We start from the raw sequence: 19878 nt of genomic DNA, 5'->3' as shown, positions 1-19878 counted from the left end.
AGCCCAAGATCGAGGACTCTTTGGCCAGAAATATGTTTAGGAGGTCAATAGGGGACCTCTGTATAGCTGATTTATCATCAAAAGCAGTCTATAACTTTATATAGTTTGAAAAATTTTGAGGACACTTTGACCACAAATAAGTTCAAAAGGTCAGATATGGACATCTATATGGCTTATGAAATATCAAAAGTATTCTATGAGTATTTATAGAAAGCCCAAGATCGACTCTTTGTCCAGAAATATTTTCAGGTGGTCAATTATGGACTTCTGTAAGGCTGATTTAACATCAGAAGTTTATAATAGTAAAAAACATTTTGAGGATTCTTTGGCCAAAAATATGTTCAATTGGTCCTATATGGACTACAGTCTGGCTGATATAACATCATGAGAAGTCTGTATAGTAGGAGAAATATATATAGTAAGGTAAATGTTCAAGGTCTCTGGCCAGAAATATGTTCAGAATGTTAAATATGGACTTCTGTATGGCTGAGTTAACATCAGAAGGAGTCTGTATTCGTTTATTGTAGACAACATCCTTTTGAGAACTCTTTTGTCAATGATTTATTATCAGAAGGAGACTATAACTTTATATAGTTTGAAAATTTTTGAGAACACTTTGACCAGAAATAAGTTCAAAAGGTAAGCCATACGCCATATAGATATCCATATCTGTATGGATATCTAGATGGCTTATCAAGCATCAGGAGTCAATGATGTATGTATAGAAATCGAGGACTCTTTGGCCAGAAATATGTTACTTTGGTCAAATATGGATTTCGGTATGGCTGGATCCAGGAGTCGAAGAGTATGTATAGAAAGATAACATCAGCTGACTGAATGTATAAGTAGATTAATTAATGTGCAGTAAAGGAAAATCATTGCACTGGCTTTTGCTTTACAATGGACACAATTAACTCATTCCGTTGGACAACGATAGAATGCACTGAAGAATAAACATATAGATAATGCACTTTTCGCATTGCATTGCACACCAGAACTAACTCCTTCCCATGTTCATGAAAGAGATAACATTTATGTTGTTGCACTGCATTGCACAAACGATCTAACGTTGTCCACTGAACAATAACATATAGGCTATGCACTTCTTGGCTTGCATTGCATTGCATTGCACACTACAACTAATTCATTCCCATGTTCATTAAAGAGATAACATATGTTGTTGCATTGCACAAACGATCTATCGTTGTGCCTCATTGAAGAAAAACATATGCACTTTTATCCCTGCATTGCACACCAGAACTAACTCCTTCCCATGTTCATTAAAGAGATAACATCTGTTGTTGCACAAACGATCTAACGTTGTGCAATGAAGAGTAACATAGGCCATGCACTTTTTGCATTGCATTGCATTGCACACCAGATCAAACTCCTTCCCATGTTCAGTAAAGAGATAATATGTTGCATTGCATTGCACAAACGATCAAACGTTGTGCATTGAAGAATAACATACAGGCTAAATGCATGCATTGTATTGCATTGCACACCCGAACTAACTCCTTCACATGTTCATTAAAGAGATAACATATGTTATGCAACATTGCATTGCTTTGCACAAACGATCTAACGATGTGCACTAAAGAATAACATTTATGCACTTTTTGCATTGCATTGCACACCAGAACTAACTCCTTCCCATGTTCATTAAAGAGATAATATTTTGCATTGCATTGCACAAAACGATAGTTTGTCTCAACGATCAATGTTGTGCATTAAAGAATAACATACAGGCTAAATGCATGCATTGTATATTGCATTGCACACCAGAACTAACTCCTTCCCATGTTCATTAAAAAGATAACATGTTGCATTGCATTGCATTGCCATTGCAGAAACGATCTAACGTTGTGCATTGAAGAATGACATTTATGCACTTTTTGCATTGCATTGCACACTGAAACTAACTCCTTCCCATGTTCAGTAAAGATATAACATGTTGCATTGCATTGAATTGCATTGCATTGCAGAAACGATCTAACGTTGTGCACTGAAGAATAACATTTAGGGTATGCACATTTGGCATTGCATTGCATTGCACACCAGATCTTACTCCTTCAAATGTTTATTAAAGAGATAACATAGGCCATGCACTTTTTGAATTGCATTGCACATTAGAACTAACTCCTTCAAATGTTCATTGAAGAGATAACATTTTGCATTGCATTGCACAAACGATCTAACGTTGTGCATTGAAGAGAAACATAGACCATGCACTTTTTGCATTGCATTGAATTACACACCAGAACTAACTCTTTCCCATGTTCACTAAAGAGATAACATGTTGCATTGCACTGCATTGCATTGCAGAAACGATCTAATGTTGTGCACTGAATAATAACATTTATGCACTTTTTGCATTGCATTGCATTTGCACACCAGAACTCACTCCTTTAAATGTTAGAAAAGTTAGTTATGGTGTGCAATGCAATGCAAAAAGTGAATAGCCAATGTTACTCTTCAATGCAAAATCGTACTGAATACATACTGAATCGTTTGTGCATAACATATGTTATCTCTTTAATGAACATGGGAAGGAGTTAGTTCGGGTGTGCAATGCAATACATTTAGCCTATATGTTATTCTTCAATGCACAACGTTATGCAATGCACAATGCAATGCAAAATGTTATCTATTTAATAAGCATTTGATCTGAGTTGGTGTGCAATGCAATGCAATGCAAAAAGTGCATAAATGTTATTCAGTGCACAGCGTTAAATCGTTTGTGCAAAGCAATGCAATGTTGCATAACATATGTTATCTTTTTAATGAACATGGGAAGGAGTTAGTTCGGCTGTACATGCAACACAATCCATGCATTTAGCTATGTCAACTATGTCATTCTTCAATGCACAACGTTAGATCGTTTGTGCAATGCAATGCAACATGTTATCTCTTTAATAAACATGGGAAGTAGTTAGTTCTGGAGTGCAATGCAATGCAATGCAAAAAATGCATGGCCTATGTTACTCTTCAATGCACAACGTTAGATCGTTTGTGCAATGCAATGCAAAATGTTATCTCTTTAATAAACATGGGAAGTAGTTAGTTCTGGAGTGCAATGCAATGCAAAAAGGGCATAGCCTATATGTTATTCTTCAGTGCACAGCGTTAGATCGTTTGTGCAAAACAATGAAATGTTGCATAACATATGTTATCTCTTCAATGAACATGGGAACGAGTTAGTTCGGGTGTGCAATGCAATACAATGCATGCATTTAGCCTATATGTTATTCTTCAATGCACAACGTTAGATCGTTTGTGCAAAGCAATATAATGTTGCATAACATATGTTCTGGTGTGCAATGCAATACAATGCAAAAAGTGCATAAATATTCTTCAGTGCACAACGTTAGATCGTTTCTGCAAAACAATGAAATGTTGCATAACATATGTTATCTCTTTTATGAACATGGGAAGTAGTTAGTTCGGGTGTGCAATGCAATACAATGCATGCATTTAGCCTATATGTTATTCTTCAATGCACAACGTTATGCAATGCACAATGCAATGCAAAATGTTATCTCTTTAATAAGCATTTGATCTGAGTTAGTTCTGGTGTGCAATGCAATGCAATGCAAAAAAAATGAATGTTATTCAGTGCACAGCGTTAAATCGTTTGTGCAAAGCAATGCAATGTTGCATAACATATGTTATCTTTTTAATGAACATGGGAAGGAGTTAGTTCGGCTGTACATGCAACACAATCCATGCATTTAGCTGTCAACTATGTCATTCTTCAATGCACAACGTTAGATCGTTTGTGCAATGCAATGCAACATGTTATCTCTTTAATAAACATTTGAAGGAGTTAGTTCTTGTGTGCAATGCAATGCAAAGCAATGCAAGAAATGCATGGCCTATGTTACTCTTCAATGCACAACGTTAGATCGTTTGTGCAATGCAATGCAAAATGTTATCTCTTTAATAAAACATGGTTAGTTCTGGAGTGCAATGCAATGCAATGCAAAAAGTGCATAGCATAGCCTATATGTTATTCTTCAGTGCACAGCGTTAGATCGTTTGTGCAATGCAATGCAATGCAACATGTTATCCCTTTAATGAACATGGGAAGGAGTTAGTTCTGCTGTGCAATGCAATGCAAAGCAAAAAGTGAATAGCCTATGTTACTCTTCAATGCACAACGTTAGATCGTTTGTGCAAAACAATGAAATGTTGCATAACATATGTTATCTCTTCAATGAACATGGGAACGAGTTAGTTCGGGTGTGCAATGCAATACAATGCATGCATTTAGCCTATATGTTATTCTTCAATGCACAACGTTAGATCGTTTGTGCAATGCAATGCAAAATGTTATCTTTTTAATAAACATTTGAAGGAGTTAGTTCTGGTGTGCAATGCAATGCAAAAAATGCATAAATGTTATTCTTTAGTGCACAGTGTTAGATCGTTTGTGCAAAGCAATATAATGTTGCATAACATATGTTATCGTTTGTGCAATGCAATACAACATCATTGCACCTTATTTCTTTAAAGAAAATGGGAATGATTTAGTTCTGGTGTGCAATGCAATGCAAGAATTGCATAGCCTATATTATTCTTCAGTGCACAGCGTTAGATCGTTTGTGCAATGCAATGCAATGCAACATGTTATCCCTTTAATGAACATGGGAAGGAGTTAGTTCTGCTGTGCAATGCAATGCAAAGCAAAAAGTGAATAGCCTATGTTACTCTTCAATGCACAACGTTAGATCGTTTGTGCAAAACAATGAAATGTTGCATAACATATGTTATCTCTTCAATGAACATGGGAACGAGTTAGTTAGGGTGTGCAATGCAATACAATGCATGCATTTAGCCTATATGTTATTCTTCAATGCACAACGTTAGATCGTTTGTGCAATGCAATGCAAAATGTTATCTTTTTAATAAACATTTGAAGGAGTTAGTTCTGGTGTGCAATGCAATGCAAAAAATGCATAAATGTTATTCTTTAGTGCACAGTGTTAGATCGTTTGTGCAAAGCAATATAATGTTGCATAACATATGTTATCGTTTGTGCAATGCAATACAACATCATTGCACCTTATTTCTTTAAAGAAAATGGGAATGATTTAGTTCTGGTGTGCAATGCAATGCAAGAATTGCATAGCCTATATTATTCTTCAATGCACAACGTTAGATCGTTTGTGCAGTGCAAAATGTTATCTCTTTAATAAACATTTGAAGGAGTTAGTTCTGGTGTGCAATGCAATACAATGCAAAAAGTGCATAAATATTCTTCAGTGCACAACGTTAGATCGTTTCTGCAAAACAATGAAATGTTGCATAACATATGTTATCCCTTTAATGAACATGGGAAGGAGTTAGTTCTGGTGTGCAATGCATAAGGTGCATAGCCTGTATGTTATTCTTCAATGCACAACGTAAGATCGTTTTTGCAATGCAATGCAACAACAAAACTTATCTCTTTAATAAACATGGGAATGAATTAGATCTACTGTGCAATGCAATGCAATCCGAGAAGTGCATAGCCTATATGTTATTGTTCAGTGGACAACGTTAGATCCTTTGTGCAATGCATAAATGTTATATCTTTAATGAACATGGGAAGGAGTTAGTTCTGGTGTGCAATGCAATGCGAAAAGTGCTTCATCTATATGTTTATTCTTCAGTGCATTCTAACGTTGCCCAACGATAGAATGCACTGAAGAATAAACATATAGATAAAGCACTTTTCGCATTGCATTTCACACCAGAACTAACTCCTATAATTGTGTCCATTGTAAAGCAACAGCTAGTGCAATGATTTTCCTTCACTGCACATTAACCTACTTATTACATTCAGTCAACTGATGTTAACTTTCTATACATACTCTTCGACTCCTGATGTACGTAAGTACATGTTTGACCAAAGTAACATATTTCTGGCCAAACAGTCCTCGATTTCTATACATACTCATTGACTCCTGATGCTTCATAAGCCAATATATATATCCATACAGATATGGCTTATGGCTTACCTTTTGAAATTATTTCTGCTCAAAGGGTCCTCAAAATGTTTCAAACTATATAAAGTTATAGAATTCTTTTGATGATAAATCAGCTATTCAGAGGTCCCCTTTTGACCTCCTGAACATATTTCTGGCCAAAGAGTCCTCGATCTTGGGCTTTCTATATATACTCATAGACTCCCTCTGATGCTTCAAAAGCCATATAGATGTCCATATCTGACCTCCTGAACTTATTTGTGGTCAAAGTGTCCTCAAAATTTTTCAAACTATATAAAGTTATAGAATTCTTTTGATGATAAATCAGCTATTCAGAGGTCCCCTTTTGACCTACTGGACATATTTCTGGTCAAAGAGTCCTGAAAGATTAATACAATACATTCCGACTGATATCTTCTGATGTTATATCCTCCTGACAAAAGTCCATTTGACATACTGAATTTTTTTCAGGCCAAGGAGTATTCGAAACTTGGGCTTTCTATACATACTCGTTGACTCTTTCTGATGTTAGGTCAACCAGACAGAAGTCCATTTTTGACACAAGGAATATATTTCTGGCCAAAGAGTCCTCGATCTTGGGCTTTCTATACATACTCATGGACTCCTTCTGATGCTTCATAAGCCATATATATGTCCATATCTGACCTTTTGAACTTATTTGTAGTCAAAGTGTCCTCAAAATTTTTCAAACTATATAAAGTTATAGAATTCTTTTTATGATAAATCAGCTATTCAGAGGTCCCCTTTTGACCTCCTGAACATATTTCTGGCCAAAGAGTCCTCGATATTGGGCTTTCTATACATACTCATAGACTCCTTCTGATGCATCATTAGCCATATAGATTTCCATATCTGACCTTTTGAACTTATTTGTGGTCAAAGTGTCCTCAAAATTTTTCAAACTATATAAAGTTATAGACTCCTTTTGCTATTCAGAGGTCCCCTTTTGACCTCCTGAACATATTTCTGGCCAAAGAGTCCTCGATATTGGGCTTTCTATACATACTCATAGACTCCCTCTGATGCTTCAAAAGCCATATAGATGTCTTTGGCTTTCTATACATACTCATAGACTCCTTCTGATGCATCTTAAGCCATATAGATGTCCATATCTGACCTTGTGAACTTATTTGTGGTCAAAGTGTCCTCAAAATTTTTCAAACTATATAAAGTTATAGACTCCTTTTGCTATTCAGAGGTCCCCTTTTGACCTCCTGAACATATTTCTCGCCAAAGAGTCCTCGATCTTGGGCTTCCTATATATACTCATAGACTCCCTCTGATGCTTCAAAAGCCATATAGATGTCTTGGGCTTTCTATACATACTCATAGACTCCTTCTGATGCTTCATAAGCCATATATATATGTCCATATCTGACCTTTTGAACTTATTTGTGGTCAAAGTGTCCTCAAAATTTTTCAAACTATATAAAGTTATAGACTCCTTTTGCTATTCAGAGGTCCCTTTTTGACCTCCTCGATTTACAGTCCTCGATCTTGGGCTTTCTATACATACTCATAGACTCCTTCTGATGCTTCATAAGCCATATAGATGTCCATATCTGATCTTTTGAACTTATTTGTGGTCAAATTGTCCTCAAAATTTTTGAAACTATATAAAGTTATTGACTCCTTTTGCTATTCAGAGGTCCCCTTTTGACCTCCTGAACATATTTCTGGCCAAAGAGTCCTCGATCTTGGGCTTTCTATACATACTCATAGACTACTTCTGATGCTTCATAAGCCATATAGATGTCCATATCTGACCTTTTGAACTTATTTGTGGTCAAAGTGTCCTCAAAATTTTTCAAACTATATAAAATTATAGACTCCTTTTGCTATTCAGAGGTCCCCTTTTGACCTCCTGAACATATTTCTGGCCAAAGAGTCCTCGATATTGGGCTTTCTATACATACTCATAGAATCCTTCTGATGCTTCATAAGCCATATAGATGTCTTGGGCTTTTTATACATACTCATAGACTCCTTCTGATGCTTCATAAGCCATATATATATGTCCATATCTGACCTTTTGAACTTATTTGTGGCCAAAGTGTCCTCAAAATTTTTCAAACTATATAAAGTTATCGAATCCTTTTGATGATAAATCAGCTATTCAGAGGTCCCCTTTTGACCTCCTGAACATATTTCTGGCCAAAGAGTCCTAGATCATGGGCTTTCTATACATACTCATAGACTCCTTCTGATGCTTCATAAGCCATATAGATGTCCATATCTGGCCTTTTGAACTTATTTGTAGTCAAAGTGTCCTCAAAATTTTTCAAACTATATAAAGTTATAGACTCCTTTTGCTATTCAGAGGTCCCCTTTTGACCTCCTCGATTTAGAGTCCTAGATCATGGGCTTTCTATACATACTCATAGACTCCTTCTGATGCTTCATAAGCCATATAGATGTCCATATCTGACCTTTTGAACTTATTTGTAGTCAAAGTGTCCTCAAAATTTTTCAAACTATATAAAGTTATAGAATCCTTTTGATGATAAATCAGCTTTTTAGAGGTTTTGACCTCTTGAACATATTTTTGGCCAAAGAGTCCTCGATCTTGGGCTTTCTATACATGCTCATAGACTCCTTCTGATGCATCATATGCCATATAGATGTCCATATCTGATCTTTTGAACTTATTTGTGGTCAAAGTGTCCTCAAAATTTTTCAAACTATATAAAGTTATAGAATCCTTTTGATGATAAATCAGCTTTTTAGAGGTTTTGACATCTTGAACATATTTCTGGCCAAAGAGTCCTTGATCTTTGGCTTTCTATACATACTCATAGACTCCTTCTGATGAATCTTAAGCCATATAGATGTCCATATCTGACCTTTTGAACTTATTTGTGGTCAAAGTGTCCTCAAAATTTTTCAAACTATATAAAGTTATAGACTCCTTTTGCTATTCAGAGGTCCCCTTTTGACCTCCTGAACATATTTCTGGCCAAAGAGTCCTCGATATTGGGCTTTCTATACATACTCATAGACTCCTTCTGATACTTCATAAGCCATATAGATTTCCATATCTGACCTTTTGAACTTATTTGTGGTCAAAGTGTCCTCAAAATTTTTCAAACTATATAAAGTTATAGAATTCTTTTGATGATAAATCAGCTATTCAGAGGTCCCCTTTTGACCTCCTGAACATATTTCTCGCCAAAGAGTCCTCGATCTTGGGCTTCCTATATATACTCATAGACTCCCTCTGATGCTTCAAAAGCCATATAGATGTCTTGGGCTTTCTATACATGCTCATAGACTCGTTCTGATGCTTAATAAGCCATATATATATGTCCATATCTGACCTTTTGAACTTATTTGTGTTCAAAGTGTCCTCAAAATTTTTCAAACTATATAAAGTTATTGAATTCTTTTGATGATAAATCAGCTATTCAGAGGTCCCCTTTTGACCTCCTGAACATATTTCTCGCCAAAGTGTCGAGAAATATATAGACGTCCATATCTGACCTTTTGAACTTATTTGTGGTCAAATTGTCCTCAAAAAGTTTCAAAGTATATAAAGTTATAGACTCCTTTTGATGATAAATCAGTATTTCATGGGGCCCCTTTTGACCTCCTGAACATATTTCTGGCCAAAGAGTCCTCGATCTTGGGCTTTCATATATACTCAAAGACTCCCTCTGATGCTTCAAAATCCATATAGATGTCCATATCTGACCTTTTGAACTTATTTGTGGTCAAAGTGTCCTCAAAATTTTTCAAACTATATAAAGTTATAGAATTCTATTGATGATAAATCAGCTATTCAGAGGTCCCCTTTTGACCTGCTGAACATATTTTTGGCCAAAGAGTCCTCGATCTTGGGCTTTCTATACATACTCATAGACTCCTTCTGATGCTTCATAAGCCATATAGATGTCCATATCTGACCTTTTGAACTTATTTGTGGTCAAAGTGTCCTCAAAATTTTTCAAACTATATAAAGTTATAGACTCCTTTTGCTATTCAGAGGTCCCCTTTTGACCTCCTCGATTTAGAGTCCTCGATCTTGGGCTTTCTATACATACTCATAGACTCCTTCTGATGCTTCATAAGCCATATTGATGTCCATATCTGACCTTTTGAACTTATTTGTGGTCAAAGTGTCCTCAAAGGTTTTGAAACTATATAAAGTTATAGACTCCTTTTGCTATTCAGAGGTCCCCTTTTGACCTCCTGAACATATTTCTGGCCAAAGAGTCCTCGATCTTGGGCTTTCTATACATACTCATAGACTACTTCTGATGCTTCATAAGCCATATAGATGTCCATATCTGACCTTTTGAACTTATTTGTGGTCAAAGTGTCCTCAAAATTTTTCAAACTATATAAAGTTATAGAATTCTTTTGATGATAAATCAGCTATTTAGAGGTCCCCTTTTGACCTCCTGAACATATTTCTGGCCAAAGAGTCCTCGATCTTGGGCTTTCTATACATACTCATAGACTACTTCTGATGCTTCATAAGCCATACAGATGTCCATATCTGACCTTTTGAACTTATTTGTGGTCAAAGTGTCCTCAAAAATTTTCAAACTATATAAAGTTATAGACTCCTTTTGATGATAAATCAGTATTTCATGGGGCCCCTTTTGACCTCCTGAACATATTTCTGGCCAAAGAGTCCTCGATCTTGGGCTTTCTATACATACTCATAGACTCCTTCTGATGCTTCATAAGCCATATAGATGTCCATATCTGACCTTTTGAACTTATTTGTAGTCAAAGTGTCCTCAAAATTTTTCAAACTATATAAAGTTATAGAATCCTTTTGATGATAAATCAGCTTTTTAGAGGTTTTGACCTCTTGAACATATTTCTGGCCAAAGAGTCCTCGATCTTGGGCTTTCTATACATGCTCATAGACTCCTTCTGATGCATCATATGCCATATAGATGTCCATATCTGGCCTTTTGAACTTATTTGTAGTCAAAGTGTCCTCAAAATTTTTCAAACTATATAAAGTTATAGAATTCTTTTGATGATAAATCAGCTATTCAGAGGTCCCTTCTTGACCTCCTGAACATATTTCTGGCCAAAGAGTCCTAGATCATGGGCTTTCTATACATACTCATAGACTCCTTCTGATGCTTCATAAGCCATATAGATGTCCATATCTGACCTTTTGAACTTATTTGTAGTCAAAGTGTCCTCAAAATTTTTCAAACTATATAAAGTTATAGAATCCTTTTGATGATAAATCAGCTTTTTAGAGGTTTTGACCTCTTGAACATATTTTTGGCCAAAGAGTCCTCGATCTTGGGCTTTCTATACATGCTCATAGACTCCTTCTGATGCATCATATGCCATATAGATGTCCATATCTGATCTTTTGAACTTATTTGTGGTCAAAGTGTCCTCAAAATTTTTCAAACTATATAAAGTTATAGAATCCTTTTGATGATAAATCAGCTTTTTAGAGGTTTTGACATCTTGAACATATTTCTGGCCAAAGAGTCCTTGATCTTTGGCTTTCTATACATACTCATAGACTCCTTCTGATGAATCTTAAGCCATATAGATGTCCATATCTGACCTTTTGAACTTATTTGTGGTCAAAGTGTCCTCAAAATTTTTCAAACTATATAAAGTTATAGACTCCTTTTGCTATTCAGAGGTCCCCTTTTGACCTCCTGAACATATTTCTGGCCAAAGAGTCCTCGATATTGGGCTTTCTATACATACTCATAGACTCCTTCTGATACTTCATAAGCCATATAGATTTCCATATCTGACCTTTTGAACTTATTTGTGGTCAAAGTGTCCTCAAAATTTTTCAAACTATATAAAGTTATAGAATTCTTTTGATGATAAATCAGCTATTCAGAGGTCCCCTTTTGACCTCCTGAACATATTTCTCGCCAAAGAGTCCTCGATCTTGGGCTTCCTATATATACTCATAGACTCCCTCTGATGCTTCAAAAGCCATATAGATGTCTTGGGCTTTCTATACATGCTCATAGACTCGTTCTGATGCTTAATAAGCCATATATATATGTCCATATCTGACCTTTTGAACTTATTTGTGGTCAAAGTGTCCTCAAAATTTTTCAAACTATATAAAGTTATTGAATTCTTTTGATGATAAATACAGCTATTCAGAGGTCCCCTTTTGACCTCCTGAACATATTTCTCGCCAAAGTGTCGAGAAATATATAGACGTCCATATCTGACCTTTTGAACTTATTTGTGGTCAAATTGTCCTCAAAAAGTTTCAAACTATATAAAGTTATAGACTCCTTTTGATGATAAATCAGTATTTCATGGGGCCCCTTTTGACCTCCTGAACATATTTCTGGCCAAAGAGTCCTCGATCTTGGGCTTTCATATATACTCAAAGACTCCCTCTGATGCTTCAAAATCCATATAGATGTCCATATCTGACCTTTTGAACTTATTTGTGGTCAAAGTGTCCTCAAAATTTTTCAAACTATATAAAGTTATAGAATTCTATTGATGATAAATCAGCTATTCAGAGGTCCCCTTTTGACCTGCTGAACATATTTTTGGCCAAAGAGTCCTCGATCTTGGGCTTTCTATACATACTCATAGACTCCTTCTGATGCTTCATAAGCCATATAGATGTCCATATCTGACCTTTTGAACTTATTTGTGGTCAAAGTGTCCTCAAAATTTTTCAAACTATATAAAGTTATAGACTCCTTTTGCTATTCAGAGGTCCCCTTTTGACCTCCTCGATTTAGAGTCCTCGATCTTGGGCTTTCTATACATACTCATAGACTCCTTCTGATGCTTCATAAGCCATATTGATGTCCATATCTGACCTTTTGAACTTATTTGTGGTCAAAGTGTCCTCAAAGGTTTTGAAACTATATAAAGTTATAGACTCCTTTTGCTATTCAGAGGTCCCCTTTTGACCTCCTGAACATATTTCTGGCCAAAGAGTCCTCGATCTTGGGCTTTCTATACATACTCATAGACTACTTCTGATGCTTCATAAGCCATATAGATGTCCATATCTGACCTTTTGAACTTATTTGTGGTCAAAGTGTCCTCAAAATTTTTCAAACTATATAAAGTTATAGAATTCTTTTGATGATAAATCAGCTATTTAGAGGTCCCCTTTTGACCTCCTGAACATATTTCTGGCCAAAGAGTCCTCGATCTTGGGCTTTCTATACATACTCATAGACTACTTCTGATGCTTCATAAGCCATACAGATGTCCATATCTGACCTTTTGAACTTATTTGTGGTCAAAGTGTCCTCAAAAATTTTCAAACTATATAAAGTTATAGACTCCTTTTGATGATAAATCAGTATTTCATGGGGCCCCTTTTGACCTCCTGAACATATTTCTGGCCAAAGAGTCCTCGATCTTGGGCTTTCTATACATACTCATAGACTCCATCTGATGCTTCATAAGCCATATTGATGTCCATATCTGACCTTTTGAACTTATTTGTGGTCAAAGTGTCCTCAAAATTTTTCAAACTATATAAAGTTATAGAATTCTTTTGATGATAAATCAGCTATTTAGAGGTCCCCTTTTGACCTCCTGAACATATTTCTGGCCAAAGAGTCCTCGATCTTGGGCTTTCTATACATACTCATAGACTACTTCTGATGCTTCATAAGCCATACAGATGTCCATATCTGACCTTTTGAACTTATTTGTGGTCAAAGTGTCCTCAAAATTTTTCAAACTATATAAAGTTATAGACTCCTTTTGCTATTCAGAGGTCCCCTTTTGACCTCCTGAACATATTTCTGGCCAAAGAGTCCTCGATCTTGGGCTTTCTATACATACTCATATACTACTTCTGATGCTTCATAAGCCATATAGATGTCCATATCTGACCTTTTGAACTTATTTGTGGTCAAAGTGTCCTCAAAATTTTTCAAACTATATAAAGTTATAGAATTCTTTTGATGATAAATCAGCTATTTAGAGGTCCCCTTTTGACCTCCTGAACATATTTCTTGCCAAAGAGTCCTCGATCTTGGGCTTTCTATACATACTCATAGACTACTTCTGATGCTTCATAAGCCATACAGATGTCCATATCTGACCTTTTGAACTTATTTGTGGTCAAAGTGTCCTCAAAATTTTTCAAACTATATAAAGTTATAGACTACTTTTGCTATTCATAGGTCCCCTTTTGACCTCCTGAACATATTTCTGGCCAAAGAGTCCTCGATATTGGGCTTTCTATACATACTCATAGACTCCTTCTGATGCTTCATAAGCCATATAGATGTCTTGGGCTTTTTATACATACTCATAGACTCCTTCTGATGCTTCATAAGCCATATATATATGTCCATATCTGACCTTTTGAACTTATTTGTGGCCAAAGTGTCCTCAAAATTTTTCAAACTATAGAAAGTTATCGAATCCTTTTGATGATAAATCAGCTATTCAGAGGTTTTGACCTCCTGAACATATTTCTGGCCAAAGAGTACTCGATCTTGGGCTTTCAATACATACTCATAGACTCCTTCTGATGCCTTATAAGCCATATATATGTCCATATCTGACCTTTTGAACTTATTTGTGGTCAAAGTGTCCTCAAAATTTTTCAAACTATATAAAGTTATTGAATTCTTTTGATGATAAATCAGCTATTCAGAGGTCCCCTTTTGACCTCCTGAACATATTTCTCGCCAAAGTGTCGAGAAATATATAGACGTCCATATCTGACCTTTTGAACTTATTTGTGGTCAAATTGTCCTCAAAAAGTTTCAAACTATATAAAGTTATAGACTCCTTTTGATGATAAATCAGTATTTCATGGGGCCCCTTTTGACCTCCTGAACATATTTCTGGCCAAAGAGTCCTCGATCTTGGGCTTTCTATATATACTCAAAGACTCCCTCTGATGCTTCAAAATCCATATAGATGTCCATATCTGACCTTTTAAACTTATTTGTGGTCAAAGTGTCCTCAAAATTTTTCAAACTATATAAAGTCATAGAATTCTATTGATGATAAATCAGCTATTCAGAGGTCCCCTTTTGACCTGCTGAACATATTTTTGGCCAAAGAGTCCTCGATCTTGGGCTTTCTATACATACTCATAGACTCCTTCTGATGCTTCATAAGCCATATAGATGTCCATATCTGACCTTTTGAACTTCTTTGTGGTCAAAGTGTCCTCAAAATTTTTCAAACTATATAAAGTTATAGACTCCTTTTGCTATTCAGAGGTGCCCTTTTGACCTCCTCGATTTAGAGTCCTCGATCTTGGGCTTTCTATACATACTCATAGACTCCTTCTGATGCTTCATAAGCCATATTGATGTCCATATCTGACCTTTTGAACTTATTTGTGGTCAAAGTGTCCTCAAAATTTTTGAAACTATATAAAGTTATAGACTCCTTTTGCTATTCAGAGGTCCCCTTTTGACCTCCTGAACATATTTCTGGCCAAAGAGTCCTCGATCTTGGGCTTTCTATACATACTCATATACTACTTCTGATGCTTCATAAGCCATATAGATGTCCATATCTGACCTTTTGAACTTATTTGTGGTCAAAGTGTCCTCAAAATTTTTCAAACTATATAAAGTTATAGAATTCTTTTGATGATAAATCAGCTATTTAGAGGTCCCCTTTTGACCTCCTGAACATATTTCTGGCCAAAGAGTCCTCGATCTTGGGCTTTCTATACATACTCATAGACTACTTCTGATGCTTCATAAGCCATACAGATGTCCATATCTGACCTTTTGAACTTATTTTTGGTCAAAGTGTCCTCAAAAATGTTCAAACTATATAAAGTTATAGACTCCTTTTGATGATAAATCAGTATTTCATGGGGCCCCTTTTGACCTCCTGAACATATTTCTGGCCAAAGAGTCCTCGATCTTGGGCTTTCTATACATACTCATAGACTCCTTCTGATGCTTCATAAGCCATATAGATGTCCATATCTGACCTTTTGAACTTATTTGTGGTCAAATTGTCCTCAAAATTTTTCAAACTATATAAAGTTATAGAATTCTTTTGATGATAAATCAGCTATTCAGAGGTCCCTTTTTGACCTCCTGAACATATTTCTGGCCGAAGAGTCCTCGATCTTGGGCTTTCTATACATACTCAAAGACTCCATCTGATGCTTCATAAGCCATATTGATGTCCATATCTGACCTTTTGAACTTATTTGTGGTCAAAGTGTCCTCAAAATTTTTCAAACTATATAAAGTTATAGACTACTTTTGCTATTCATAGGTCCCCTTTTGACCTCCTGAACATATTTCTGGCCAAAGAGTCCTCGATATTGGGCTTTCTATACATACTCATAGACTCCTTCTGATGCTTCATAAGCCATATAGATGTCTTGGGCTTTTTATACATACTCATAGACTCCTTCTGATGCTTCATAAGCCATATATATATGTCCATATCTGACCTTTTGAACTTATTTGTGGCCAAAGTGTCCTCAAAATATTTCAAACTATATAAAGTTATCGAATCCTTTTGATGATAAATCAGCTATTCAGAGGTTTTGACCTCCTGAACATATTTCTGGCCAAAGAGTACTCGATCTTGGGCTTTCAATACATACTCATAGACTCCTTCTGATGCCTTATAAGCCATATATATGTCCATATCTGACCCTTTGAACTTATTTGTGGTCAAAGTGTCCTCAAAATTTTTCAAACTATATCAAGTTATAGAATTCTTTTGATGATAAATCAGCTATTCAGAGGTCCCCTTTTGACCTCCTGAACATATTTCTGGCCAAAGAGTCCTAGATCATGGGCTTTCTATACATACTCATAGACTCCTTCTGATGCTTCATAAGCCATATAGATGTCCATATCTGACCTTTTGAACTTATTTGTAGTCAAAGTGTCCTCAAAATTTTTCAAACTATATAAAGTTATAGAATCCTTTTTATGATAAATCAGCTATTCAGAGGTCCCCTTTTGACCTCCTGAACATATTTCTGGCCAAAGAGTCCTCGATCTTGGGCTTTCTATACATACTCATAGACTTCTTCTGATGCTTCATAAGCCATATAGATGTCCATATCTGACCTTTTTAACTTATTTGTGGTCAAAGTGTCCTCAAAATTTTTCAAACTATATAAAGTTATAGAATCCTTTTGATGATAAATCAGCTTTTTAGAGGTTTTGACCTCTTGAACATATTTCTGGCCAAAGAGTCCTCGATCTTGGGCTTTCTATACATGCTCATAGACTCCTTCTGATGCATCATATGCCATATAGATGTCCATATCTGATCTTTTGAACTTATTTGTGGTCAAAGTGTCCTCAAAATTTTTCAAACTATATAAAATTATAGAATCCTTTTGATGATAAATCAGCTTTTTAGAGGTTTTGACATCTTGAACATATTTCTGGCCAAAGATTCCTCGATGTTTGGCTTTCTATACATACTCATAGACTCCTTCTGATGAATCTTAAGCCATATAGATGTCCATATCTGACCTTTTGAACTTATTTGTGGTCAAAGTGTTCTTAAATTTTTTCAAACTATATAAAGTTATAGACTCCTTTTGATGATAAATCAGCTATTCATGGGTCCCCTTTTGACCTCCTGAACATATTTCTGGCCAAAGAGTCCTCGATCTTGGGCTTTCTATATATACTCATAGACTCCGTCTAATGCTTCAAAACCCATATAGATGTCCATATCTGACCTTTTTAACTTATTTGTGGTCAAAGTGTTCTCAAAATTTTTCAAACTATATAAAGTTATAGACTCTTTCTGATGATAAATCAGCTATTCAGAGGTCCCCTTTTGACCTACTGAACATATTTCTGGCCAAAGAGTCCTAAAAGATTAATACAATACATTCAGACTGATATCTTCGGATGTTATATCCTCCTGACAAAAGTCCATTTGACATAATGAATTTTTTTCTGGCCAAGGAGAATTCGAAACTTGGGCCTTTCAATACATACTCGTTGACTCTTTCTGACGTCAACCATACAGAAGTCCATTTTTGACCCAAGGAATATATTTCTGGCCAAAGAGTCCTTGATCTTGGGCTTTCTATACATACTCATAGACTCCTTCTGATGCTTCATAAGCCATATATATCCATATCTGACCTTTTGAACTTATTTGTGGTCAAAGTGTCCTCAAAAATTTTCAAACTATATAAAGTTATAGAATTCTATTGATGATAAATCAGCTATTCAGAGGTCCCCTTTTGACCTCCTGAACATATTTCTGGCCAAAGAGTCCTCGATCTTGGGCTTTCTATACATACTCATAGACTCCTTCTGATGCTTCATAAGCCATATATATGTCCATATCTGACCTTTTGAACTTATTTGTGGTCAAAGTGTCCTCAAAAATTTTCAAACTATATAAAGTTATAGACTCTTTCTGATTATAAATCAGCTATTCAGAGGTCCCCTTTTGACCTACTGAACATATTTCTGGCCAAAGAGTCCTAAAAGATTAATACAATACATTCAGACTGATATCTTCGGATGTTATATCCTCCTGACAAAAGTCCATATTTGACATACTGAATTTTTTTCTGGCCAAGGAGTATTCGAAACTTGGCCTTTCTATACATACTCCTTCTGATGCTTCATAAGCCATATATATGTCCATATCTGACCTTTTGAACTTATTTGTGGTCAAAGGGTCCTCAAAATTTTTCAAACTATATAAAGTTATAGACTCCTTTTGATGATAAATCAGCTATTCATGGGTCCCCTTTTGACCTCCTGAACATATTTCTGGCCAAAGAGTCCTCGATCTTTGGCTTTCTATATATACTCATAGACTCCGTCTGATGCTTCAAAACCCATATAGATGTCCATATATGACCTTTTGAACTTATTTGTGGTCAAAGTGTCCTCAAAATTTTTCAAACTATATAAAGTTATAGACTCTTTCTGATGATAAATCAGCTATTCAGAGGTCCCCTTTTGACCTACTGAACATATTTCTGGCCAAAGAGTCCTAAAAGATTAATACAATACATTCAGACTGATATCTTCGGATTTTATATCCTCCTGACAAAAGTCCATTTGACATAATGAATTTTTTTCTGGCCAAGGAGAATTCGAAACTTGGGCCTTCAATACATACTCGTTGACTCTTTCTGACGTCAACCATACAGAAGTCCATTTTTGACCCAAGGAATATATTTCTGGCCAAAGAGTCCTTGATCTTGGGCTTTCTATACATACTCATAGACTCCTTCTGATGCTTCATAAGCCATATATATCCATATCTGACCTTTTGAACTTATTTGTGGTCAAAGTGTCCTCAAAAATTTTCAAACTATATAAAGTTATAGAATTCTATTGATGATAAATCAGCTATTCAGAGGTCCCCTTTTAACCTCCTGAACATATTTCTGGCCAAAGAGTCCTCGATCTTGGGCTTTCTATACATACTCATAGACTCCTTCTGATGCTTCATAAGCCATATATATGTCCATATCTGACCTTTTGAACTTATTTGTGGTCAAAGTGTCCTCAAAAATTTTCAAACTATATAAAGTTATAGACTCTTTCTGATGATAAATCAGCTATTCAGAGGTCCCCTTTTGACCTACTGAACATATTTCTGGCCAAAGAGTCCTAAAAGATTAATACAATACATTCAGACTGATATCTTCGGATGTTATATCCTCCTGACAAAAGTCCATATTTGACATACTGAATTTTTTTCTGGCCAAGGAGTATTCGAAACTTGGCCTTTCTATACATACTCCTTCTGATGCTTCATAAGCCATATATATGTCCATATCTGACCTTTTGAACTTATTTGTGGTCAAAGGGTCCTCAAAATTTTTCAAACTATATAAAGTTATAGACTCCTTTTGATGATAAATCAGCTATTCATGGGTCCCCTTTTGACCTCCTGAACATATTTCTGGCCAAAGAGTCCTCGATCTTTGGCTTTCTATATATAC

The sequence above is a fragment of the Squalius cephalus genome (genome assembly GCF_949319135.1).
Source record: "Squalius cephalus genome assembly, chromosome: 8".
Classification (NCBI taxonomy): Eukaryota; Metazoa; Chordata; class Actinopteri; order Cypriniformes; family Leuciscidae; genus Squalius; species Squalius cephalus.
This window is presented reverse-complemented; position numbering follows the sequence as displayed.